Here is a 27,110-nt window from a genome sequence, read left to right as displayed (position 1 = left end):
TTTCCGCTGCCTGCGCTTGATTTCTGCATGCTCTCGGCGATGAGACTCGAAGTGCTCAGCGCCCCCCCACCACCCACCCTCTGGATGCACCTCCTCCACTTCGGGCAGTCCTTGGCCAGCATTGAAGCACTGACCACACTTGATCAGCTCCACTGGGCGGGCCACATCGTCTGGACACGAGACTCCCAAAGCAAGCGCTCTACCCGGAACTCCTTCACTGCAAAATAGCCCCAGGTGGGCAGAGGGAACCTTACAAGGACACCCTCAAAACCTCCCTGATACAGTGTGGTTTATAGTACAAGACTAGTGACCCAAAGACTCACAGACTAGTACAGCACAGAAGGTGGCCATTCGGCCCATCGTGTCTGTGACAGCTCTTTCCAGTCAGTCCCACTCACCCCACCACCCCACCGCTATTTCCCTGCATCCCTGAAACTTTTTTCTCCCTCAAGTATTCATCCAATTCCCTTTTTGAAGGCCACTATTGAACCTGCGTCCAACATCCTGTCAGGCAGTGCGTTCCAAATCCTAACCAGGCGTTGCGTAAAAACGTTTCTCCTCATGTCGCCTCTGGTTCTTCTGCCAATGGCCTTCAATCTGTGCCCTCTGGTTGTCGGCCCGCCATTCATTGGGAAATTGTGAGATTTAATTGAATCAATTGTTGCGTTGTGGGATGGCACAAGGGAGTTCCTACGTTGTCGTAAAAAAAAAACCTCCAACTGGATCACACCTGCCAGGGAGATGTGCAAAAACCTGTTTACAGCACACACTGTAATGGAGACCTGGGTACCACACAGTGCACTGACGTGGCTGCTCATAGAATATTACACTCATAAAGCACAGAAGGAGGCTGCTCGGCCCATCGTGCCTGTGCCCGCTCTTTGGTAGAGCGATCCAATTAGTTCCACTCCCCCCTGCTCTTTCCCCGTAGCCCTGTAATTTTTTTCCTTCAAGTAGTTCTCCAATTTTCTTTGAAAGTTTCGATTGACTCTGGTGCCTTCGTCCTTTGAGGCAGAGCGCTCCAGATCACAACTTGCTGTGTAAAAAAATCTTTCCTCATCTCACCTCTGGTTCTTTATCCAATCACCTTAATTCCGTGTCCTCTGGTTACCCCCCCCCGCGCCCCCGCCACTCCTTCATGATTTTTGAACCCCTCTATCAAATCTTCTCAGCCTTCTCTGCTGTAAGGAGAACAAGCCCAGCTTCTCCAGTCTATCCACGTGACTGAAGTCCCTTATACCCTGGCAGTATTGTAGTCAATCCCCTCTGCGCCCTCTCCAAGGCCTTGACATCTTCCTAAAGTGAGGTGCCCAGAATTGGCCACAGTACTCCAGCTGGGGCCTACCTAGTGTTTATATAAAGGTTCCGCGTAACTTCCTTGCTTTTGTAAAACAGCCAAGAATTACACATGCTTTTTTATCAGCCTTCTCAAGCTCTCCTGCCACCTTCAAAGATTTGGATATATATACCCCCCCCACCCCCGGTCTCTCTGTTCCTGCACCCCCTTTAAAATTATACTATTTAGTTCATATTGTGCCTCCTTCCTTCCAAAATGCATCACTTCACACTTCTCTGAAGTAAATTTAATCTGCATTGAGTCTGCCTTTTTTATCTATGTCGATGTCCTCCTGAATGTCTGCTACTATTCTCTGCATTTTCGAGTTTCGTATCATCTACAAACTTTGAAATTATGTCCTGTGTATGTATACCCAAACCCAGGTCATTAATATATATTCATTAGAACAGTGGTCCTAAAACCAATCCCTGGGGAATCCCACTGCACACTTCCCTCCAGTCTGACAAACAACTATTCACCACAATAATCGTATCACTCTGTTTTGCTTCATTTCAGATGCAAAATTCATGTAAAATTTAACATTTGGCATTTTTTTTAAATCTCCAGCAATTGACGACCTCAAGTAGTGAGACGCTGAACTTTTAATTTCTGACTGAGACGCTCCACACTGGAATCACAGATTAATCAAGTTTACAAAGTTCTATCCGACTCATCCATCCCTTGCATTATCCTGATCAGAGGTTTGGTGAAACTCCCAGTTCAGTTAACATGCAAAGATGCACGCATCTAATATATAACGGGAGAACATTCCAACAAAGAAACATACCTTTGGCCCATCAAGGCTGCACTGGTGTTATTCTCCGTGTCCAATCCCACTCTCCTGCTCACACCCGGTAGCCTTTAATACTCGTTCCCAAGCAACTCTCTACTTCCTGTCAAAGTACTTATGGTCTTTGATTCCAAATCACCCCCGCACCCATCTAAAGAATTATTTCCTAGCCAGCCTTTAATTCTCTTGATGATTATCTTACATTTGTGCCCCATGTTATCCTCTTGCTGACAATTGAAAACAATCTTTAGCCATTTCTCTCAGCTTAATCCTTCGTGGTGTTGAAGATCTGCATCAGGCCGTCCTTCAGCCTTCTGAATTCCAGGGGGAGAAAAACGATGGCCCGGAATTTGCTGTGACAGGGCAATGAACAGCGACTGTAGTTAGACTTTCCCTTGCCCGTTTAATCTCACCATTGAATGGCGTGATGTTGCTGTATTTCCGCAGCAGATACCAACTGAACTCGCCACCGAGAGAGTTAACTCTTGTCCATTCCAGTCTAAGTAGCTTTTCAACAACATTATAATTACTGGCACTCAAACTCTCTGGCATTGAAACTTATCTATTACAAGTGTGGGGCTCATTCCTTCGGGTTTTAATTGTTGTTGGGGGCTTTAAAAATGATTTTTGAAATGTTTTTCCTTCTGTCTCTTTTTTCTCTCCCTCTTAATCCAATCTTTCTTTCCCTTTCTGTACCTGATTTGACATTGAATTCAGCCATTTCCTTCTCAGACCTTGTGCTGTTCATTTCACGATCCTTCAGTCTGATTGGTCAAGGAGATACCCAGTTGCTGACCCTGTTCACTCCGCCCAGAAGGGGGCGCCGCGATGATTCCATCTCCCACTTCCAGCAACTTGCAAAATTCATGTCAAATTTAACATTAGACATTTTTTTTAAAATCTCCAGCAATTGACGACCTCAAGTAGTGAGACGCTGAACTTTTAATTGTTCACAATCTTTGGCTCATCATCATCATAGGCGGTCCCTCGAACGAGGATGACTTGCTTCCACGAGTTCACAGATGTTTCAATGAAGAACACGATGTTCCAGTCCTGAACTCCAGTTGATGGGGTGGAAGATGCCTGTGGGTGGATTTTTTTAACGTGTGGTGACCGTTGCACACCAGGCACCACACGGGCTCAACAGAGCTAGGTCTTTATCCAGTGGCAAGGGTTAACCAAGACAACTGGAGACCAAGCTCTTCTGCACGGACCTTGTGCGCACACATATCGCAGTGTGGGCTGGCCCATGCTGTCCCTGGGCCCGAGTCTCTTCTGGGCCTCGAACCCTCGCCTCTCCTGGGCCCAAGCCACGACGCTCCTGGGGCCCAAATAGTTGATACCTCAACTCCACGTTCCTGCACTATCCCCAGATTCCCTTAATATCTAAAAATCACTTTACAGCCAATGAAGTACTTTCGGAGTGCAGTCACCATTGTAATGTGGGAAACGCAGCAGTCAGTTTGAATACAAGCAAGCTCCCACACACAGCAATGTGATTATGACCAGATCATCTGTTTTTGTTATGTGAATTGAGGGATATATATTGGCCAGGGCACCAGGGAGAACTCTGCTGCTCTCTTTGAACTACTGCCATGGGATCTTTTACATTCGCCTGAGAGGGCAAACGGGGCCTCGGTTTAATGTCTCATCCGAAAGATGGCACCTCCAACAGTGCAGCACCTCCTCAGCACTGCACTGGGATTGTCAGCCTAGATTATGTGCTCAAGTCCCTGTAGTAGGATTTGAACCCACAACCTTCTGACTCAGATGTGAGGGGGCTACCCACTGAGCCACAGCTGACTGAATAGGTCAGAGAGGCTGTGTTGGTGAAACAATGGTAAAGTTGACGTTTTGAATATCGATTCACCGTAAGTCATGTTTTTGTATTTTGTTTGTAAGAATAAATAAATAAATATCTATCGGTCCCAAACCCGTGACCTCTACCACCTAGAAGGACAAGGGTAGCGGGCGCATGGGAACATCATCACCTCCACGTTCCCCTCCAAGTCACACACCATCCTGACTTGGAAGTATATTGCCGTTCCTTCATCGTCACTGGGTCACAATTCTGGAACTCCCTCCCTAACAGCACTGTGGGAGAACCTTCACCACACGGACTGCAGCGGTTCAAGAAGGCGGCTCACCACCACCTTCTCAAGGGGCACTTAAGGATGGGCAATAAATGCTGGCTCACAACACCAATATCCCAAAACAGAATGTACCGTATGAAAGGAGCATTTTTCTGACCCCCCTCGCGTGCCCAGCAGAGGTAGAATTGGGAAGAAGTGCGTAAAATTCAGCCTTATGCCCCAACCTTGTACCAATATGAGATCAGAAGTGTTAATCCCCTCTCTACCTTCCAGAGAGAAAGATTCATTAGTTCCTACTGTGTCACTTAATTTAACCAAGCAATTGCATAATCCTGTTTCTTCTCATTTCAGATGACAATGAGTGTGATGGTGGTGATAATATTGTAAAAGCATTGTGCGGTGCAAACACTGAATGTTACAACACACCAGGGAGTTACTACTGTACCTGTAAGAAAGGGTACTTCAACCCATCAGGAATCACCAACTTTAAGAGCCGGACAAACTGCCATGGTAAAGAAGTGGTTCACAATTTGTGCCTCTTTCAGTTATGTCTTTAATACTGTTATGAATGACTCCACAAAGTCTAGTTTTGTACTTGAGCTGTTGTGACCTTAGTCCCATTTATTGTAACTCCAGAGTGAGGTACAAGCACGGTGGGCAGGCTTTTATACTGGGCCCTGCACACCTGTACAGGTGACCCTCAGGACTCCCATCACACTGCCCTCTGGTGGCACACCTTATGTGACTATACAGTTAGTATACATGGTCTACATACATGACACTTGCTGTGTGTGTTGAAACGATGCAGGGATTTGTCCCCCATGTCCAGCACTATTATTTTAAATGTCCTCCATTTGACTTCTCGGTAAATGTTGACAATCATCCTCCTCCAATCCGACTGATTTCATTCTTCAATTATCTCTTTGAATTTAGGCTTTATAAAGTTATATAAGTCTGGCTTCTGGTCTTTGGTAAAATCAGGTTAAACTTGGATCAGTCGGAGGTCCCTGTCGGGCTCCAATTAGGGATGGGCAATAAATGCTGGCCCCGTCAGTAACGCCCACATCCTGGGGCTACAATCGGCACATACTGGACAGTGTCTGGGTCACTTCAAAGAAAGACTTGCATTTATAAAGTACCTGTCATGACCTCAAGGTGTCCCAAAATGCTTTATAGCTATTGAAGTACTTTTTGAAGTGTAGTCGCTGCTGTACTGTAGGAAATGCAGCAGCCAATTTGCGCACAGCAAGCTCCCACTAACAGAAATAAAATAAATGACCAGATAATCTGTTTTTAGTGATGTTAGTTGAGGGATAAGCATTGGCCGGGACACAGGGGAGAACTCGCCTCTCCTTCTTCGAAATAGTGCCATCGGACCTTTTACATCCAGCTGACAGAGCAGACGGGGCCTCGGTTTAACGTCTCATCTGAAAGACGGCACATCCGACAGTGCGGCGCTCCCTCATTCGCTGTAAAGTGCTTTGGGATGTCTGGTGGTTGCGGAAGGCGCTATACAAATGCAAGTCCTTCATTCTTTACCGTTGGTTTAAAGTTGGAATTGTGCCAATAGTGAGACCCACTTCCCCTTGCCAATCTCGACAGTTTCACACTTTCCAGGTATGCCTCCTCCATAACCACCTTATTAAAAACGGAACGATAATGTATTTTTCAGAAAATTAGTGAAGTTCAGTCACTTTCAGGAAACATCTGTATGTTTTGAGGAAGTCACAGAGCTGTACACTTAATTGCTGTAAATGGATATAAATAAATGTCTAGATCGGGAAGGTGCAGCTCAGCCAATACTGACGAGGGGTCATTTCACAAATGCACACTACCACCATGAGGCTTGTCCGTCGGGACCACATCGGGAGAGAGGTTGGTGGCTCCCAGGATTCTTTCCTTTAATGTTAATGGACAGCATTTTCCATTTGATAATGAAAGAAAGAATGACTTGCATTTCTATAGCGCCTTTCATGACCTGAGGATGTCCCAACGTTTTTTACAGCCAATGAAGTACTTTTTTTGGAGTATAGTCATGTAGGAAATGCTGCTGCCAATTTTAGCACAGCAAGCTCCCACAACAGCAATGTGATAATGACCAGATATTCTTTTTTTGTTATGTTGATTGAGGGATAAATATTGGCCCCAGGACACCGGGGAGAACTCCCCTGCTCTTCTTTAAATAGTGCCACGGGATTTTTGATGTACACCTGAGAGAGCAGTCGGGACTTTGGTTTAACGTTTCATCCGAAAGACGGCACCACTGACAGTGCAGCACTCCCTCAGCACTGCGCTGCAGTGTCAGCTTAGATTTATTTTCTCAAGTCTCTGGAGTGGGACTTGAACCCACAAATTTCTGACTGAGACGCTCCACACTGGAATCACGGATTAATCAAGTTTACAAAGTTCTATCCGACTCATCCATCCCTTGCATTATCCTGATCAGAGGTTTGGTGAAACTCCCAGTTCAGTTAACATGCAAAGATGCACGCATCTAATATATAACGAGAGAACATTCCAACACAGAAACATACCTTTGGCCCATCAAGGCTGCACTGGTATTATTCTCCGTGTCCAATCCCACTCTCCTGCTCACACCCGGTAGCCTTTAATACTCGTTCCCAAGCAACTCTCTACTTCCTGTCAAAGTACTTATGGTCTTTGTTTCCAAATCACCCCGCCCCCATCTAAAGAATTATTTCCTAGCCAGCCTTTAATTCTCTTGATGATTATTTTACATTTGTGCCCCATGTTAGCCTCTTGCTGACAATTGAAAACAATCTTTCGCCATTTCCCTCAGCATAATCCTTCATGGTGTTGAAGATCTGCATCAGGCCGTCCTTCAGCCTTCTGAATTCCAGGGGAAAAAAAACGATGGCCCGGAATTTGCTGTGACAGGGCAATGAACAGCGACTGTAGTTAGACTTTCCTTTGCCCGTTTAATCTCACCATTGAATGGCGTGATGTTGCTGTATTTCCATAGCAGATACCAACTAAACTCGCCACCGAGAAAGTTAACTCTTGTCCATTCCAGTCTAAGTAGCCTTTCAACAACATTATAATTAATGGCACTCAAACTCTCTGGCATTGAAACTTATCTATTACAAGTGTGGGGCTCATTCCTTCGGGTTTTAATTGTTGTTGGGGGCTTTAAAAATGATTTTTGAAATGTTTTTCCTTCTGTCTCTTTTTTCTCTCCCTCTTAATCCAATCTTTCTTTCCCTTTCTGTACCTGATTTGACATTGAATTCAGCCATTTCCTTCTCAGACCTTGTGCTGTTCATTTCACGATCCTTCAGTCTGATTGGTCAAGGAGATACCCAGTTGCTGACCCTGTTCACTCCGGCCAGAAGGGGGCGCCGCGATGATTCCATCTCCAACTTCCAGCAACTTGCAAAATTCATGTAAAATTTAACATTAGGCATTTTTTTAAAATCTCCAGCAATTGACGACTTCAAGTAGTGAGACGCTGAACTTTTAATTGTTCACAATCTTTGGCTCATCGGCATCATAGGCGGTCCCTCGAACGAGGATGACTTGCTTCCACGAGTTCACAGATGTTTCAATGAAGAACACGATGTTCCAGTCCTGAACTCCAGTTGATGGGGTGGAAGATGCCTGTGGGTGGATTTTTTTAACGTGTGGTGACCGTTGCACACCAAGCACCACAGGGGCTCGACAGAGCTAGGTCTTTATCCAGTGGCAAGGGTTAACCAAGACAACTGGAGACCAAGCTCTTCTGCACGGACCTAATGCGCACACATATCGCAGTGTGGGCTGGCCCATGCTGCCCCTGGGCCCTAGTCTCTTCTGGGCCCCGAACCCTCGCCTCTCCTGGGCCCAAGCCACGACGCTCCTGGGGCCCAAATAGTTGATACCTCAACTCCACGTTCCTGCACTATCCCCAGATTCCCTTAATATCTAAAAATCACTTTACAGCCAATGAAGTACTTTCGGAGTGCAGTCACTATTGTAATGTGGGAAACGCAGCAGTCAGTTTGAACACAAGCAAGCTCCCATACACAGCAATGTGATTATGACCAGATCATCTGTTTTTGTTATGTGGATTGAGGGATATATATTGGCCAGGGCACCAGGGAGAACTCTGCTGCTCTCTTTGAACTACTGCCACGGGATCTTTTACATTCGCCTGAGAGGGCAAACGGGGCCTCGGTTTAACGTCTCATCCGAAAGATGGCACCTCCAACAGTGCAGCACCTCCTCAGCACTGCACTGGGATTGTCAGCCTAGATTATGTGCTCAAGTCCCTGGAGTAGGATTTGAACCCACAACTTTCTGACTCAGATGTGAGGGGGCTACCCACTGAGCCACAGCTGACTGAATAGGCCAGAGAGGCTGTGTTGGTGAAACAATGGTAAAGTTGACATTTTGAATATCGATTCACCATAAGTCATTTTTTTGTATTTTATTTGTAAGAATAAATAAATAAATATCTATTGGTCCCAAACCCGTGACCTCTACCACCGAGAAGGACAAAGGTAGCGGGCGCATGGGAACATCATCACCTCCACGTTCCTCTCCAAGTCACACACCATCCTGACTTGGAAGTATATTGCCGTTCCTTCATCGTCACTGGGTCACAATCCTGGAACTCCCTCCCGAACAGCACTGTGGGAGAACCTTCACCACACGGACTGCAGCGGTTCAAGAAGGCGGCTCACCACCACCTTCTCAAGGGGCACGTAAGGCAATAAATGCTGGCTCACAACACCAATATCCCAAAACAGAATGTACCGTATGAAAGGAGCATGTTTCTGGCCCCCCTAGCGCGCCCAGCAAAGGTAGAATTGGGAAAAAGTGCGTAAAATTCAGCCTTATGCCCCAACCTTGTACCAATATGAGATCAGAAGCGTTAATCCCCTCCCTCCCGCCCTCCCAGAGAGAAAGATTCATTAGTTCCTACTGTGTCACTTAATTGAACCAAGCAATCGCATAATCCTGTTTCTCCTCATTTCAGATGACAATGAGTGTGATGGTGGTGATAATACTGTAATAGCATTGTGCGGTGCAAACACAGAATGTTACAACACACCAGGGAGTTACTACTGTACCTGTAAGAAAGGGTACATCAACCCATCAGGAACCAACTTTAAGAGCTGGACAAACTGCCATGGTAAAGAAGCGGTTCACAATTTGTGCCTCTTTCAGTTATGTCTTTAATACTGTTATGAATGACTCCACAAAGTCTAGTTTTGTACTTGAGCTGTTGTGACCTTAGTCCCATTTATTGTAACTCCAGAGTGAGGCACAAGCATGGTGGGCAGGCTTTTATACTGGGCCCTGCACACCTGTACAGGTGACCCTCAGGTCTCCCACCACAGTGCCCTCTGGTGGCACACCTTATGTGACTATACAGTTAGTATACATGGTCTACATACATGACACTTGCTGTCCGTGTTGAAAGGATGCAGGGATTTGTCCCCCATGTCCAGCACTATTATTTTAAATGTCCTCCATTTGACTTCTCGATAAATGTTGACAATCATCCTCCTCCAATCCATCTGATTTCATTCTTCAATTATCTCTTTGAATTTAGGCTTTATAAAGTTATATAAGTCTGACTTCTGGTCTTTGGTAAAATCAGGTTAAACTTGGATCAGTCGGAGGTCCCTGTCGGGCTCCAATTAGGGATGGGCAATAAATGCTGCCCCCGTCAGTAACGCCCACATCCTGGGGCTACAATCGGCACTTACTGGACAGTGTCTGGGCCACTTCAAAGAAAGACTTGCATTTATAAAGTAACTGTCATGACCTCAAGGTGTCCCAAAATGCTTTATAGCCATTGAAGTACTTTTTGAAGTGTAGTCGCTGCTGTTCTGTAGGAAATGCAGCAGCCAATTTGCGCACAGCAAGCTCCCACTAACAGAAATGAAATAAATGACCAGATAATCTGTTTTTAGTGATGTTAGTTGAGGGATAAGCATTGGCCGGGACACAGGGGAGAACTCGCCTCTCCTTCTTCGAAATAGTGCCATCGGACCTTTTACATCCAGCTGACAGAGCAGACGGGGCCTCGGTTTAACGTCTCATCTGAAAGACGGCACTCCGACAATGCGGGGCTCCCTCATTCGCTGTAAAGCGCTTTGGGGTGTCTGGTGGTTGCGGAAGGCGCTATACAAATGCAAGTCCTTCATTCTTTACCGTTGGTTTAAAGTTGGAATTGTGCCAATAGTGAGACGCACTTTCCCTTGCCAATCTCAACAGTCTCACACTTTCCAGGAATGCCTCCTCCATAACCACCTTATTAAAAACGGAACGATGATGTATTTTTCAGAAAATTAGTGAAGTTCAGTCACTTTCAGGAAACATCCGTATGTTTTGAGGAAGTCACAGAGCTGTACACTTAATTGCTGTAAATGGATATAAATAAATGTCTAGATCTGGAAGGTGCAGCTCAGCCAATACTGACGAGGGGTCATTTCACAAATGCACACTACCACCATGAGGCTTGTCCGTCGGGACCACATCGGGAGAGAGGTTGGTGGCACCCAGGATTCTTTCCTTTAATGTTAATGGACACCATTTTCCATTTGATAATGAAAGAAAGTATGACTTGCATTTCTATAGCGCCTTTCATGACCTCAGGATGTCCCAACGTTTTTTACAGCCAATGAAGTACTTTTTTTGGAGTATAGTCATGTAGGAAACGCTGCAGCCAATTTTAGCACAGCAAGCTCCCACAACAGCAATGTGATAATGACCAGATATTCTTTTTTTGTTATGTTGATTGAGGGATAAATATTGGCCCCAGGACACCGGGGAGAACTCCCCTGCTCTTCTTTCAAATAGTGCCACGGGATTTTTGATGTACACCTGAGAGAGCAGTCGGGACTTTGGTTTAATGTCTCATCCGAAAGACGGCACCTCTGACAGTGCAGCACTCCCTCAGCACTGCGGTGGAGTGTCAGCCTAGATTTATTTTCTCAAGTCTCTGGAGTGGGACTTGAACCTACACATTTCTGACTGAGACGCTCCACACTGGAATCACAGATTAATCAAGTTTACAAAGTTGTATCCGACTCATCCATCCCTTGCATTATACTGATCAGAGGTTTGGTGAAACTCCCAGTTCAGTTAACATGCAAAGATGCACGCATCTAATATATAACGGAAGAACATTCCAGCACAGAAACATACCTTTGGCCCATCAAGGCTGCACTGGTGTTATTCTCCGTGTCCAATCCCACTCTCCTGCTCACACCCGGTAGCCTTTAATACTCGTTCCCAAGCAACTCTCTACTTCCTGTCAAAGTACTTATGGTCTTTGTTTCTAAATCACCCCCGCACCCATCCAAAGAATTATTTCCTAGCCAGCGTTTAATTCTTTTGATGATTATCTTACATTTGTGCCCCATGTTAGCCTCTTGCTGACAATTGAAAACAATCTTTCGCCATTTCCCTCAGCATAATCCTTCGTGGTGTTGAAGATCTGCATCAGGCCGTACTTCAGCCTTCTGAATTCCAGGGGAAAAAAACGATGGCCCGGAATTTGCTGTGACAGGGCAATGAACAGCGACTGTAGTTAGACTTTCCTTTGCCCGTTTAATCTCACCATTGAATGGCGTGATGTTGCTGTATTTCCGCAGCAGATACCAACTAAACTCGCCACCGAGAGAGTTAACTCTTGTCCATTCCAGTCTAAGTAGCCTTTCAACAACATTATAATTACTGGCACTCAAACTCTCTGGCATTGAAACTTATCTGTTACAAATGTGGGGCTCATTCTTTCGTGTTTTAATTGTTGGTGGTGACTTTAAAAATGATTTTTGAAATGTTTTTCCTTCTGTCTCTTTTCTCTCCCTCTTAATCCAATCTTTCTTTCCCTTTCTGTACCTGATTTGACATTGAATTCAGCCATTTCCTTCTCAGACCTTGTGCTGTTCATTTCACGATCCTTCAATCTGATTGGTCAAGGAGTCCCCAGTTGCTGGCCCTGTTCATTCCGCCCAGTAGGGGGCGCCACCATGATTCCACTCCCACTTCCAGCAACTTGCAAAATTCATGTAAAATTTAACATTTGGCATTTTTTTAAAAATCTCCAGCAATTCACAACCTGAAGGAATGAGACATTGCACTTTCAATTGTTCACTTTCTGGGCCAGAGAGGTTGATTGGCAGTCATTGAAAATTCTTCGTCATAGGCAGTCCCTCGGAATCGAGGAAGACTTGCTTCCACTCTTAAAAATGAGTTCTTTGGTGGCTGAACAGTCTAATATGAGAACCACAGTCCCTGCCACAGGTGGGACAGGTAGTCATTGAGGGAAAGGGTGGGACAGATTTGTCGCACGCTCTTTCCACTGCCTGTGCTTGATTTCTGCATGGTCTCGGCAATGAGACTGGGAGCTCAGCGCCCTCCTGGATGCACTTCCTCCACTTAGGGCAGTTTTTGGCCAGGGACTCCCAGGTGTCATTGGAGATATTGCACTTTATCAGGGAGGCTTTGAGGGTGTCCCTATAACGTTTCCTCTGCCCACCTTTGGCTCGTTTGCCGTGAAGGAGTTCCGAGTAGAGCGCTTGCTTTGGCAGTCTCGTGTCTGGCATACGGAACGATGTGGCCCGCCCAGCGGAGTTGATCAAGTGTGGTCAGTGCTTCAATGATGGGGATGTTGGCCTGGTCGAGCACATTAATGTTGGTGCGTCTGTCCTCCCAGGGATTTGTAGGATCTTGCAGAGGCATCGTTGGTGGTATTTGTCCAGCGACTTGAGGTATCTACTGTACATGTCTCTGAGCCATACAGGAGAGCCTGTATCACTACAGCCCTGTAGACCATGAGCTTGGTGGTAGATTTGAGGGCCTGGTCTTCAAACACTCTTTTCCTCAGGCGACCGAAGGCTGCACTGGCGCACTGGAGGCAGTGTTGAATCTCATCGTCAATGTCTGCTCTTGTTGATAATAGGCTCCCAAGGTATGGGAAATGGTCCTTGTTGTCCAGGGATTCACCGTGGACCTTTATGACTGGGGGCGGGGGGGGGCCAATGCTGTGCGGTGAGGACAGGCTGCTGGAGGACCTTTGTCTTACGGATGTTTAGTGTAAGGCCCATGCTTTCGTCCGCCTCAGTAAATACGTTGACTATGTCCTGGAGTGCGGCCCCTGTATGTGCGCAGATGCAGACGTCGTCCACATACTGTAACTCGACGACAGAGGTTAGGGTGGTCTTGGACCTGGCCTAGAGTCGGCGAAGGTTGAAAAGGTTCCCACTGGTTCTGTAGTTTGGTTCCACTCCAGCGGGGAGCATGTTGACTGTGAGGTGGAGCATGGCAGCGAGGAAGATTGAGAAGAGGGTTGGGGTGATGACGCAGCCCTGCTTGACCCCGGTCCGGATGTGGATTGGGCCTGTAATGGATCCGTTGGTAAGGATCATGGCCTGCATGTGGTCGTGGAGCAGGCGGAGGATGGTGACAAAGTTTTGGGGGCATCCAAAACAGAGGAGGACGCTCCATAGACCCCTCGCGGTTGACAGTGTCAAAGGCCTTTGTAAGTTCGAAGAAGGCCATGCATAAGGGCTGGTGCTGCTCCCTGCATTTTTCCCAAGAGAGCTGGATATCGGGCGGGTGTAACACAGGCGACTGATGGGATGCTTTGCACTGCCTTCCAAGATGAACTTGTGCCTCATTGTAAGGCGCACAATTACGAACTCACAAAGGAGTGAATAGTTTGCCAGGGAGCCCCTGCATCAAGATTGATGATAAAAAATCACCCAATGAATCAACGGATACATTTGACTGGGCTACTGGGGAAAGAGCAGGGGGAGTGTGACTAATTGGACAACTCTTTCAAAGAGCCAGCACAGGCACGATGGGCTGAATGACCTCCTTCTGTGCTGTATCATTCTATGATTCTGTGACAAATTGACCTATGTGGAAAAGTACCAATCACACTGGGGAGAAACTGACATGGAACTTCATTGGTTGGAGGATATAGGAGGTCATTGGAAGGCATAAACCGAAGCGATGTGAACTTGTCCGTCACTGTTGATAAAAAAACTGCCAAATTGCAAATTTTCTCTTTGTTTATTCATTCGTAGGCTGTGGGCGTCGCTGGCAAGGCCCAAGGGGTATGGAGAGAAAGCAGGAATGGGGTACTGAAGTTGCATGATCAGTCAGAATCATATTGAATGGTGGTGCAGGCTCAAAGGGCCAAATGGCCTACTCCTGCACCTATTTTCTATGTTTCTATGTTTCTATGAGCTTTCAATAAAGTCGAGGATGATGGTATTACCTTTCCTCATTCTTTTTTCTTTGTCGTCTCTTCTGATCTTGTTGAACCTGTATCTGTTTGTTTGGTGTCTGTTGCAGTTGATAAGTGTCTGTCCCATACTTGTGGAACCAATGAAGTGTGACGCAATAAAAATGGCTGGTTCCACTGTGTGTGTATCGAAGGATTTTCCTTGGCCACTAGCGGGTCTTCGACAACCCCTTGTGTGGGTAAGAACACTGAACCCTAGTGTAATTGGAAGAGATAGTCAGGGAGGGGTTAGTATTGAACATTTTGGCTGTTGTGAGCATTGAAGCTAATGTCGACACTGTGGCCAAGGCTTTCCGTTCTCCCACCTTGTTGATTGGGAAGCATCTCCCGGGGAAGGAAGGGGGACTCCGGTAGGGAGGCGGAGAGGTTTAGGGAGGGAATTCCAGAGCTTGGCAGCTGAAGGCACGGCCGCCAATGGTGAAGTGATTAATATCGGGGATGCTCAAGAGGCCGGAATCGGAAGAGCGCAGAGATCGCGGAGGATTGTCGGGCTAGAGGAGGTTACAGAGAGAGGGAGGGGTGAGGCCACAGAAAAATTTGAAAACCAGGATGAGAATCTTAAATCACGTCGTTGCCGGACCGGGAGCATTCTCTACAATCTCAAATGGGGACACTGAACCTCTCCTTCAAAACTCTCGAACTGAACATGAGCTGGCAGCAAGTGTCCGTCAAACCACCATCATTGCAAAAGGCATTTTTAGTCAAATTTACTTTCAATTTTTCAATCTCTAAACCCCACCATCCCTTGTCCTGCAGAGATGTCGGGCCAACAAGGGACGGACTCACAGCCCGAGACCCTATCGACACCTCGAGCCCTCCCACCCTCTGCTAACGAGGCTGAGCTCAGGAATACACAGACTCAAAGTCTGGGGGGGTGGGGGTTTGCTCTCCGCCCGCGACCTGCCCACCAGTCGAGGTGGGCACCTGACCCACCAAACCTGGGCCGTTGCCAGACCAGAAAGGGGCTTCGTTTGTCTTGTTAACACTGGCAGGGTGATGGTGGCAACCTGTGTTCATGTGTATTTCTGGTTTTAGATATTGACGAGTGTCTTGTAGACCCCTGTGGTCCTCACGGCATCTGCAGAAATACACAGGGAAGCTTCACTTGTGAAGGAGCGCCGACCCAGAGCACGACCAGCAGCCCCACTGAGATCGGTAAGAAAACCAATAACCTGACCCAGTATTTCAATAAAAGGAGATGAATTCTATTTATATTTCAGAGATTTTAAGGCTTAAATATTTAACTGTATATGAATTGATTACTATGAACACATTTCTCGCCCCTGTCCCGGCCACTATTGCTATCACGATATTCGGATGCCTGATCCACTTCCACAAAGCAGTTGATTTTAAGTTTGCAATGGCTCAAGTGTAGCCGGTGTTCGAAAGTGTTCATTGTAACATAAAGCTCTCCCTAGTGGACTACTGTGGTAATGTAACGACTGATGTAAATACAATGAAAGGGTCATGTGACAAGTCACATGATGACAAGTTCCTGTCAAGCCATCTTGTGTGTAATGTAATGTGTAAGGCATGGGCCTTACACTAAACATCCATAAGACAAACCAAACTGACCCCGACACACAGCACTGCCCCCCCCGGTCATCAAAATCCACGGACAATGTGGACAATTTTCCATACCTCGGGAGCCTACTGTCAGCAAGGGCAGACATCGACGACGAGGTCCAGCACCGTCTCCAGTGCGCCAGCGCAGCCTTCGGTCGATTGAGGAAGAGAGTGTTTGAAGACCAGGACCTCAAATCAGGCATCAAGCTTATGGTCTACAGGGCAGTAGTGATACCCGCCCTCCTATATGGCTCAGAGATGTAGACACCTCAAAGCGCTGGAGAAGTACCACCAGCGCTGCCTCCGCAGGATCCTGCAAATCCCCTGGGAGGATAGACGCACCAACATCAGTGTTCTCGCTCAGGCCAACATCTCCAGCATCGAAGCACTGACCACACTCGACCAACTCCGCTAGGCAGGCCAATCGTCTGCATGCTCGACACGAGACTTCAAAACCAAGCACTCTACTCAGAACTCCTACACGGCAAGCGAGCCCCAGATGGGCAGAGGAAACGTTTCAAGGACACCCTCAAAGCCTCCTTGATGAAGTGCGACATCCCCACCAACACCTGGGGGACCCTGGCCAAAGACGACCCTAAGTGAAGGAGAGGAAGAGCATCCGGGAGGGCGCTGAGCATCCTCGAGTTTCGTCGCCGAGAACGTGCAGAAACCAAACACAGGCAGCGGAAGGAGCGTGCGGTAAACCAGTCCCATCCACTCCTTCCCTCAACCACTGTCTGTCCCATCTGTGACAGAGACTGTTCAGCCAGCTGAGAACTCACTTTTAGAGTGGAAGCAAGTCTTCCTCGATTTCGAGGGACTGCCTATGATGATGATGAGTGTGTTTGTGATGATGTAAAGAATATATCATATTCAGACAGCCAATCAAAGGGCGAGTGTAACCCGACCTGGCAGAAACCGGGCGATCGAGTTAGCGGCCAACATCTCACAGGACCTACAGAGCAACCTAAAGGCAACGGGGTCTGTGATATATTCTTTACAACATCACAAACAAACACACTCGACAAGGTGGCTCCAACACATCAAGTGACCTTTATTGTCTTTGCATAGCAGTTGCATTACCACAGTAGTGCACTAGGTGGCACTCTCTATTACGAGGTTCATCTTTAAACCCGCACATTGGCTCTGATCGCATCGCGGCCCGAGCCGGGAAGCCATCGTACCTTTGCCGCCAGGTGAAGACAAAGAGAGACGATCCGGGTGCACAAGAGGCCATCTCAAGGTGCTTTCCCTCCTCTGGCTTTCCTTGTCCGCAGGGAGCAGGAGTGTTCCTCCGGGCTCCATAAAGAAAGACTTGCATTTATATAGCGACTTTCATCACCACCGGACATTGCAAATCCCTTTACAGCCAATGAAGCAATTATTTGCAGTGTAGACACTGTTGTAATGTAGGAAACACAGCAGCCAATTTGTGCACAGCAAGCTCCCACAAACAGCAATGTGATAATGACCAGATCATCTCTTTTTGCTTTGTGGATTGAGGATATTCGCCAGGACACAAGGGATAACATCCCTGCTTTGCTTTGAAATAGTGACCTGGGATGTTTTACATCCACCTAAGAGAGCAGACAGGGCCTGGTTTAACGACTCATCTGAAAGGCAGCACCTCCGACAGTGCAGTGTTCTGACTAGAATATCAGCGTAGATTTTTAAGCTCAAGTTCCTGGAGTGGGTCTTGAACCCACAACCTTCTGACTCGGAGGTGACTGTGCTACCCACTGAGCCACGGCTGACACTGAGGTGTGCTGAGACGTTGCACCCAGGCTGGGATATGACTCCATGTTGCGATAAATCTCACACTTCCCATGTAGACATTGGGACAGAAATCTCATTTGCTTTTCGAGCATTTTAGTTACATCTTAAATGTTTTCCTGTCTTCACAGATTTGATCAAGGTCGACATGGAGCAATGCAGCTTGAACAATTCCCCCGAGGCGGGGCAGGTATTTACCATGATTCGAAGCGATGGCGATGAGGCAAAGACTGAGATACCGGGACTTTTCCCACCTGCACAGAGCAGGCTAAGAGCAGATACAATAGGGGCTTTTAAAATGATGAATGGTTTTGACAGGGTGAAAAGAGAAATATCACCTCATGTGGAGTCAGCGACCGAGAGCTTTCAATTTAAACAGTCACGAAGCACATAGGGCTCAATTTTGCCCAATCCCGTTTTCTGGCGTATTGCCAGAGTTACGCCAGGTTTTTAGGTCCAGAAATGCGCCAGAAATAATTGTACGAACTTTCCCCGATCTTTATACTGCAATTCGGAGCCGCACAGTGTGGGCAGTCGCCTCGGGAGGGTGGAGCCTGCTGTCTGCACCGAAAAACACAGCCGGGCCTTCTGCACACGCGTGGAGAAAAAAAACTTACGTTCTTGATGTCGCTGCAATGGACAACGCATGCGCAGTGCAGTGCAGCTCCGAGTAGGCAATCGGACATTTTTAAAGAGCCAGTTGTGTGTGTGAGTGGGTGTGGGTATCGCAAGTCTTGTACAATTATGTAGAAAACAAATGTACTAAAATAGCTCAGGTGGCAACCAGTTTGTGCCTTTTTATACAGACATGGTGGTTCACACCAGTGCCCCTCTGCCCTTCTCACTGAGCCACTACATTTGAAGAGGGATTATTATTTTCCCTCTCCGGTAAAATATGGGGAAAGAGAAATGAAAAGAAATATCACTTGATATAAGTTTCCATAAAAACCAGAGATAGTTAACTAAACTTATCGAGAAGATCCTTGGCGTAACAAGGTGCTACTAACAGGTAGTCATCAGGCGCAGGTACAAGATTTACAAACAAATTATGCTTCAGATGTACATGTGTGAAGATGGGTGACCTCGGTATCTGTGTGTACACATGTGTAATTTATGTATCCGTCTGGCTGAACCAGACTGGTCACAACCTTGGCATCCTATGTGACCCTGATCTGAGCTTCGAACCCCATATCAACTCCATTACCAAGGTCGCGTACCTCGCCCTCCTTGACATCCCCCTGTCTCAGCCCATCGGCTGCTGAAACCCTCATCCATGCGTTAGTTACTTGCAGACTTGACTACTTCACTGCTCTCCTGACCAGCCTCCCATGTACCGTCCTCTGTACCCTCGAGCTCTGCCAAAACTATGAAGCCTCTATCCTATCTCGCACCAAGTCCCATCCACCCATCACCCCTGTGCTCGCTGACCTACATTGGCTCCCTATCCTGCAACGCCTCAGTTTTAAAATTCTCATTCCTTGTGTTCAAATCCCTCCATGGCCTCACCCCTCCCTATCTCTTTAACTTTCTCCAGACCTCCAATCCTCCGAGATCTCTGCGCATCCCCGATTGCCTTTCCTCCACCATTGGTGGCCGTGCCTTCAGCTGCCTGGGCCCCAAGCTCTGGAAATTCCTCCCTAAACCTCTCTGCCTCTCTGCCTCTCTCTCCTCCTTTAAGGCATTCCTTAAAACCTACCTCTATGACCAAGCTTTGGGTCATCTGTCACTTTACATGACTAGGTCTCAAATTTTGTTTCATAACGCTCCTGTGAAGCACCTTGGGATGATTTGCTGCATTAAAGGCGCTATATAAATAATGGCAAGTTGTTTTCCTTGTATCTGTGTGTGTTTATGTAATCAATGCACCTGTATGATCTCTGTATTTGTGTTTGTGCATGTGGAATCTGCGTAACACTGTGTGTACATGTGTGATATACATGTGACCTGTGTGTACATGTGTGTGATCTGCATAACACTGTGTGTACATGTGTGGTATACATGTGATCTGTGTGTACATGTGTGGTATACGTGTGACCTGTGTGTACATGTGTGGGATCTGCGTAACACTATGTATAGATGTGTGGTATATGTGTGATCTATGAGTACATGCACAATCTATGTATCCAGGTACTGGCGTCTGAAGATTCTGTGAGATGGGTGTTTCCAAGTGAACTGAAGTCAACTCTCTTGCTCTGAAGATTTTGACGCCTTATTTCTCTTCTTCTCACAGTCTCCTCGGTCGATGTTCCACGCATTTTGCTCACTGATTAAATCAACCAATAGCCTGATCAATCAAATGTGGCAGAATCAGAATGTAGCTCTCCCTTTGCAGGTTAGTAGTGACAAATTCTCCATTGAAACGCAAGGGGTAATATCGAGGGTTGGGCTCTGGGGGAGTTTAAGAGCTCGGAATTGTTCAGCTCAGGGGCGGGTCGCTGGGGATCGCTGGCAAACGACAGAGGAGCGACAGGCAGGGAAAGACGAAGAAGCACCTCCATGGCTCAGTGGGCAAATGCACCTCGAAGCATCGGAGAATATTCCAGCACAGCCACAGCCATTCGGCCCATCAATCCTGGCCTGCTGTTTTTCTCCATAGGAGCAACCTTGTCTGGAATTGAGGTGAGAGATCAGCCATGATCTTATTGAATGGCGGAGTGGGATCGAGGGGCCGTGTGGCCTATTCCTGCTCCTAATTCTTATGTTCTTATGAAGCTTATGTCCTGCCCGCTCCCCAAGGTCTTTAATATCCTTCCTCCTCCTCAAGCATTTACTAATTCCCTTTATAAAGTGCAAATGGACTCTGTTTCAGCAACAGTCGGCACCAGAGAACATCACAATCGATAGATTGTTTTTAACCACCTTTCCGAGACTCACCAGTTTGTGTCCTCGCACTGGGATCTTGCCGATCGTTGGAAATCCCGAGTGTAGACCCGAGTGACCTTGGACTGAGGTCACGGGGTGCCCAGTGATTGGCTCCAAGCTTTCTGTGACCGATGGACACACAGGACATTGTCCAGCCCATCAATGAAATGATCATTGCTCATTGGAAATTGACTGGTTTTGTTTCAGTGCTGCCCTCCTCCCAGGAGGGGGCGAGAGTGGGGGCATCGGTTGTGATGTTGGGTATGGTGGCACGAGGCTCATGCCCAATATCACCCTATGGGCCCAGGCAAGAATCGAGCCAATCAGAAACCACCTATCACTATTTACCCTATCATAACCTTGAAGTCCTCTATGTGGTCACCCCCTCAAACCTCTCCACTCCATTGGAAAAAGCTCAAGGAACATCAGCCTAGATTTTGTGCTCAAGTCTCTGGAGTGGGGCTTGAGCCCTCAACCTTCTGACTCAGAGGCGAGAGTGCTGCCCACTGAGCCACGGCTGCTGTCCACTGGGTCCGTGTGTGGAGCTACCAAAGGAACTGTGACGATCTGTGTTATCCGTTATCCGTCTTCACTGGGATGGAAGTGAAATGCTTTGTCCTCCACAGCAAATCATTTCAACCACCAATGATCTTCTCAGGAATGACTTCCTGTGGGACGGCATGGAAAGGAAAGAACGGCTCCTGTCAGTGTCCATCTTCCTGCAGTCCATGGAAAAGTTGGCCATTGTTGCCGTTCTGCACTCACCGGGTGACAAACTGATAAGGAATTCAACTGAAAATATCGGTGAGTTCAAAATAAGATATTTTACACAATGGATTTTCTTGAGGCAGCTGTGTGTGCATTGTGTCAGAATCTTATAGGTTTCAATATGATTACCTCATTGTTCTAAACCCCAATGAGTATTTGGCTTCCCACAGCAAAGTAATTAGGAAGGCAAATGCAATATTGGCCTTTATTGCAAGGGGGGTGGAGTATAAAAGTAGGGAAGTCCTGCTACAACTGTACAGGGTGTTGGTGAGACCACACCTGGAGTACTGCGTACAGTTTGAATCCTATTTAAGGAGGGATATGCTTGCATTGGAGGCAGTTCAGAGAAGGTTCATGAGGTTGATTCCTGGGATGAGCCGATTGTCTTATGAAGAAAGGTTGAGCAGGTTGGACCTATACACCTTGGAGTTTAGAAGAATGAGAGGGGAACTTATCGAAACATATAAAATTATTAGAGGGCTTGAGGGTAGATGCAGAGAGGATATTTCCCCTCATGGGGGAATCTAGAACCTGGGGGCATAGTTTCAGAATAAGGGGCCGCCCATTTAAAATGGAAATGAGGAGGTTCACCAGATTGATTCCCGGGATGGCAGGACTGACATATGAGGAGAGACTGGATCGACTGGGCCTGTATTCACTGGAGTTTAGAAGAATGAGAGGGAATCTCATAGAAACATATAAAATTCTGACGGGACTGGACAGGTTAGATGCAGGAAGAATGTTCCCAATGTTGGGGAAGTCCAGAACCAGGGGTCACAGTCTAAGGATAAGGGGTAAGCCATTTAGGACCGAGATGAGGAGAAACTTCTTCACTCAGAGAGTTGTTAACCTGTGGAATTCTCTTCCCTAGAGAGTTGTTGATGCCAGTTCGTTAGATATATTCAAGAAGGAGTTGGATATGACCCTTACAGCTAAAGGGATCAAGGGGTATGAAGAGAAAGCAGGAAAGGGGTACTGAGGTGAATGATCAGCCATGATCTTATTGAATGGTGGTGCAGGCTCGAAGGGCCGAATGGCCTATTCCTGCACCTATGTTCGATGTTTCTATGAGGAGGAATTTCTTCTCTGAGGGCCGTGAATCTTTGGAATTCTCTACCCCAGAGTGCTGTGGAAGCTGGGTCATTGAATATTTTTAAGATGGAGATAGACAAATTTTTGAACGATAAGGGAGTCAAGGGTTATGGGGAGCGGGCAGGGAAGTAGAGTTGAGGCGAAGATCAGATCGGCCATGATCTTATTGAATTGTGGAGCAGGCACGAGGGGCTAAATGGCCGACTCCTGCTTCTATTTCTAATGTTCTTAAGAGGAATAACATGTACTGACCTTCTACGTAATACCCAGAATGTAGAATCTGTCCTAAAATATTCAGTGATTCTATAATCCCTGGGATATAATTAGATCATTTTTGTCAAGATACTTGTGATTCTGAATCCGAAACATTTCAAACGCAAGACCTTTGGGTCTTATGTAACAGAAACGTTGGCACTCCTGGGGCCTCGCTGAATTGAACCAGTGAAAAGCTGGGCCATAAAGACCAGGTTTCTTGCCCGGTCTGTCCTGAGTGAGCTGGGCTCAGGTGGATTGCCCCAAGGGCACTGTACCTCGGCCAATGGTGGGAACGGAGGATTAGGGAGTTACAGTCGAGCCCATTCCCGTCCTCACCAGAGATCCAAACACAGGCCTTTCCAGCAGAAACCCAATCTGGTTTCCCCCTCCATAGACTGCTGACACTTTTTGTCAAGGCTCACACACGAATAATGACCACTTCAGCAAGGTACCAGAGAGTGAGCAGTGTCTAGAACTCTAGCACCAGAAGGATTCTTGATCGGAACCGAATCCAGTTCCACCATCTAGGTTAAGTTTGTTTGAATCTCCAATATCCATCCCGTAGTTTACAGAGAGCCGTTTTCGATGGTATGAGGACCTAAGTGAGCTCAAGCTCCTAAAAGCTCTGACCCCATCCCAAATTGAAAGGTTGGGCCATCTGCCGAGTGGCTGGGAACTGCCACGAGTCCCGTTGAGACCTTGTGAAAGGCCCCAAAAGCTCTTCAGATAATTGATCCCAGAAGGGATTAAGAATTTCTTGTCCCACCAAATGACTCCTTCCCAGAGCGAAATGGTTTCTTTACCCCTGTTTTCTCCCACCTCGGCTGGGTTTTGGGAGGACTTATGGTGGAGCACCGTGGCTCACTCCATCTTCCCAGGGGGGATCGGGGCAATCATCGCTCAAATGCCTGCGGCCCACCGCGACTATAAAGATGGTTATTCCTATTTCGCACCATTCGGAGCGGGGTCAGAATCTTCAGGCTTGGGTGGACTTTGGCCTCTCTCTGCCTCACTGGGGGAATGGAGCCATTGGAAACCGGCCCAACTGTTTTCAGGAGAGAATTGGTGAAGAAAGTATCTAAGAGCTGACAAAGAGCAATGATGAAGTAGAATCACGAGGTTTAGATGGCGTGTTGCACTGAATTTGATGCTTTGGAGTTCTGAACTCATCAATGTCTGAGTTGGTGATGCTGGGGTTTGGAAATTCTTCAATTTCAGGCACCCGGTGTGATCATCAGACATCCCGAGGTCAGTGGGGCATCAGGAGCAGCGAGTTCAGGTCTGGGTCCCCCACCTCAGCAAGGATATATTGGCCTCAGAGCGGATGCAGAGCAGATTCACCAGAATGACCCCGGGGCTAAAAGGGTTAAATTATGTGGACAGGTTGCATAGACTGGGCTTGTATCCCCACTAGCAGATTGTCGAAATCCTTTTTACCTCAGACACCACCAGTCAGCAAAAAGAGGAAAATATAATTCCCTCATTGAACCCAGGCTTCAGAAATGAGAGGCCAGTGTCTGACCCAATGAGCCACCCAGTCCATTGTGTTGCTTTTCATTGAATCATAAAATAATACAGCACAGAAGGAGGCCATTTGGCCCATCGTGCCTGTGCCAGCTCTTTGCAAGAGCTATTCAATTAGTCCCATTCCTCCACTCGCTCCCCATAGCCCTGCAAATTTTTCCCTTTCAACTATTTATCCAGTTGCCCTTTGAAAGTTACTATTGAATCTGCTTCCAACGCCCTTTCAGGCAGATCATAACAACTCGCTGCGTAAAATAAACATTTCTCCTCATCTCCACTTTGCCAACTATCTTATGAACTGTAATGTATGCACTGGTGAGTATGCTCACAGGTTTGTAGAGCTGTTGAGTTGTGAGTGGCTTAGCCAGTCACGTGATGTTCACAAGACTCAATAAAACCCCAGCCAGTTGGGTTCGGGGGATCCACGATGAGGCAGGTAGGTGGTTGTGAACCTGGTGGATGAACTGGTAATGTGTAGTGTGATTGCAAAACCTTTGCTAATAAACCAACTAGTTCTTAATAGCAATGTGTTGCGATGAATTGTTAAGCAAAGAACCCATGAAGCAAATACATTACATGAACAGAATCGTCCTTTTATCCCGGTGCTGTTTGCATCTGTTGAACTGACAGATTGGGCCGAAACAATATGACGGCAGAATGTGAGCAAATCTCACTCCTGCACCACACGTTACAGAGTTTGCTTTCTTTCACTCCTAGATCTGGAAGCTAGAGTTTATCGAGGGGAGAACAGTTCGGCCCACGACAGAGTAAGTTTACAGGCGAAGGGCACCGTGATGGATATTTATCGCCGTACAGTCAACGGAGGAACCGCAACGGGTAAATCTACCGGTGATCTCTCCGTTCCTTCAGTTGCGCTCAGCAAACACCTCTGCAGGTTGACACATTTTTCTCAATGAAGTGAAGCGAAACGCACGCGTGTCGGGGCGTGCAGCCCTGGGCCTGCGGTGGGAAGCGGCGTTCGAGTTCCAAAGGGTGGGGCGATAGAGGGGGGGGTTGCTCACAGGCCTGTAACCGTCGTTCCCCACATGGAGGGTTGTGAGGTCCGCCATGGGCCTTTGGGAACCAGTCGGAGTCCAGCCCAGAGAGGGCACAGAATCTGAGGGTGAGTTACCTCCCACCTCTTTCTTGCATCTTCCAGCAGCTGTTGCAGAGCAGAAATGGCAGAGGCCCAGGGACAAGTTACCTGTCTCTCTTCCCACATAGTGAGGTAGGGGGGTGGAGGGGGGAATAAGGAAAACCAACATTGGAATAAAAATGGCATTTAAGGTTGAATCTTCTGCCTCGACAGAAGTAGTTACAGTGGGCTTTATATCTGCTGATTGGCTTGGAGGTGCACTCTGGTCAGATTGTGTGGTCACCTCGTTAATATTAGAGTATCAGTCATGGTTCAGTGGCTAGCACTCTCTCTCGCCTCGGAGTCAGAAAGTCGTGGGTTCAATTCCCACATCAGAGAAGATCCACGAGGCTGATTCCTCGTGTCAAAGGATTGAGTTACCAGAATAGATGGTAAATCGGGGCTTGAAAGGAAGAGTCTGATTGAGGCTCTTCAAGAGCTACACAAGGTATTAAATGGCTGCTTCAGGGTTTAACTGGATACTAGAATAAGGGGGCGTCGGATAAAACTGGTGAAAGGAAAGTTGAGGACAGACATCTGGAGGAACTTCTACAGCCAGAATGATCTCCTGGGAGGTGTAGTCTGATTAAAGAGACAGTGTCAGTCGCCTCCCGAAAACATGCCCATCTTTCCCGCAATTCGATGTTTGAATCCCTCCAATCCGGTTTCCGCGCCTGCTACAGTACCGAAATGACTCTCATCAAATGACATCCTTTGTGACTGAGACAAAGGCAAGTTATCCCTGCTCCTCCTTCGTGACTTGTCCGCAGCCTTTGACATGGTTGACCACGCTATCTTTCCCGAATGCCTCTCCACCGTCGTCCAGCTGGGTGGAACTGCACTCCCCTGGTTCCATTCCTATCTGTCCAATCGTAGCCAGAGAATCACCTGCAACGGCTTCTCTTCCTGTCCCTTCCATCATTACCTTTGGTGTCCCCAAGGATCTATCCTTGGCCCCCTCCTATTTCTCATCTCCATGTTGTCCCTTGGCGATATCATCCGGAAACACAGCGTCAGTTTCCACATGTACGCTGACGACACCCAGCTCTACCTCACTGCCACTCCTCTCGGCCCCTCCATGGTCTCTAAATGGTCACACTGCTTGTCCGACATGTAGCACTGGATGAGCAGAAATTTTCTCCAATTGAATATTGGGAAGACCAAAGCCATTGTTTTCGGTCCCCACCACAAACTCCATTCCCTAGACACTGACTCCATCCCTCTCCCAACTCCTGACTGAGGCTGAACCAGACTGTTCGCAACATTGGTGGCATATTTGACCCTGAAATGAGCTTTCGACCACACATCCATAGCATAACTAAGACCGCCTATTTCCACTTCCATAACATCACCCAACTCCGCCCTTGCCTTAGCTCATCCGCTGCTGGAGTCCCCATCCATGCCTTTGTTACCCCTAGACTTGGCGATTCCAATGCATTCCTGGCTGGCCTCCCACACTCTACCCTACATAAATTGAAGGACATCCAAAACTTGGCTGCCTGTGTCCTAATTCGCACCGAGTCCCACTCGCCCATCACCCCCCTGTGCTCGCTGACCTACATTGGCTCCTGTTAAAGCAACGCTTCAATTTCAAAATTCTCATCCTTAATTTCAAATCCCTCCATGGCCTCGCCCCTCCCTATCTCTGT

At 47.3% G+C, this 27,110-nt stretch overlaps 1 pseudogene; it reads left to right on the top strand.

Moving 5' to 3' along the window:
* Positions 1-13,815: 13,815 nt before the first annotated feature.
* LOC139237768 (adhesion G protein-coupled receptor E3-like) overlaps positions 13,816-27,110 on the top strand; it is a 53,377-nt pseudogene continuing 40,082 nt past the window's right edge.

Source organism: Pristiophorus japonicus, chromosome 24 (genome assembly GCF_044704955.1).
Source record: "Pristiophorus japonicus isolate sPriJap1 chromosome 24, sPriJap1.hap1, whole genome shotgun sequence".
NCBI lineage: Eukaryota > Metazoa > Chordata > Chondrichthyes > Pristiophoridae > Pristiophorus > Pristiophorus japonicus.
The sequence above is the reverse complement of the archived record's forward strand: the minus strand, read 5'-3'. Positions and strand labels throughout refer to the sequence as shown.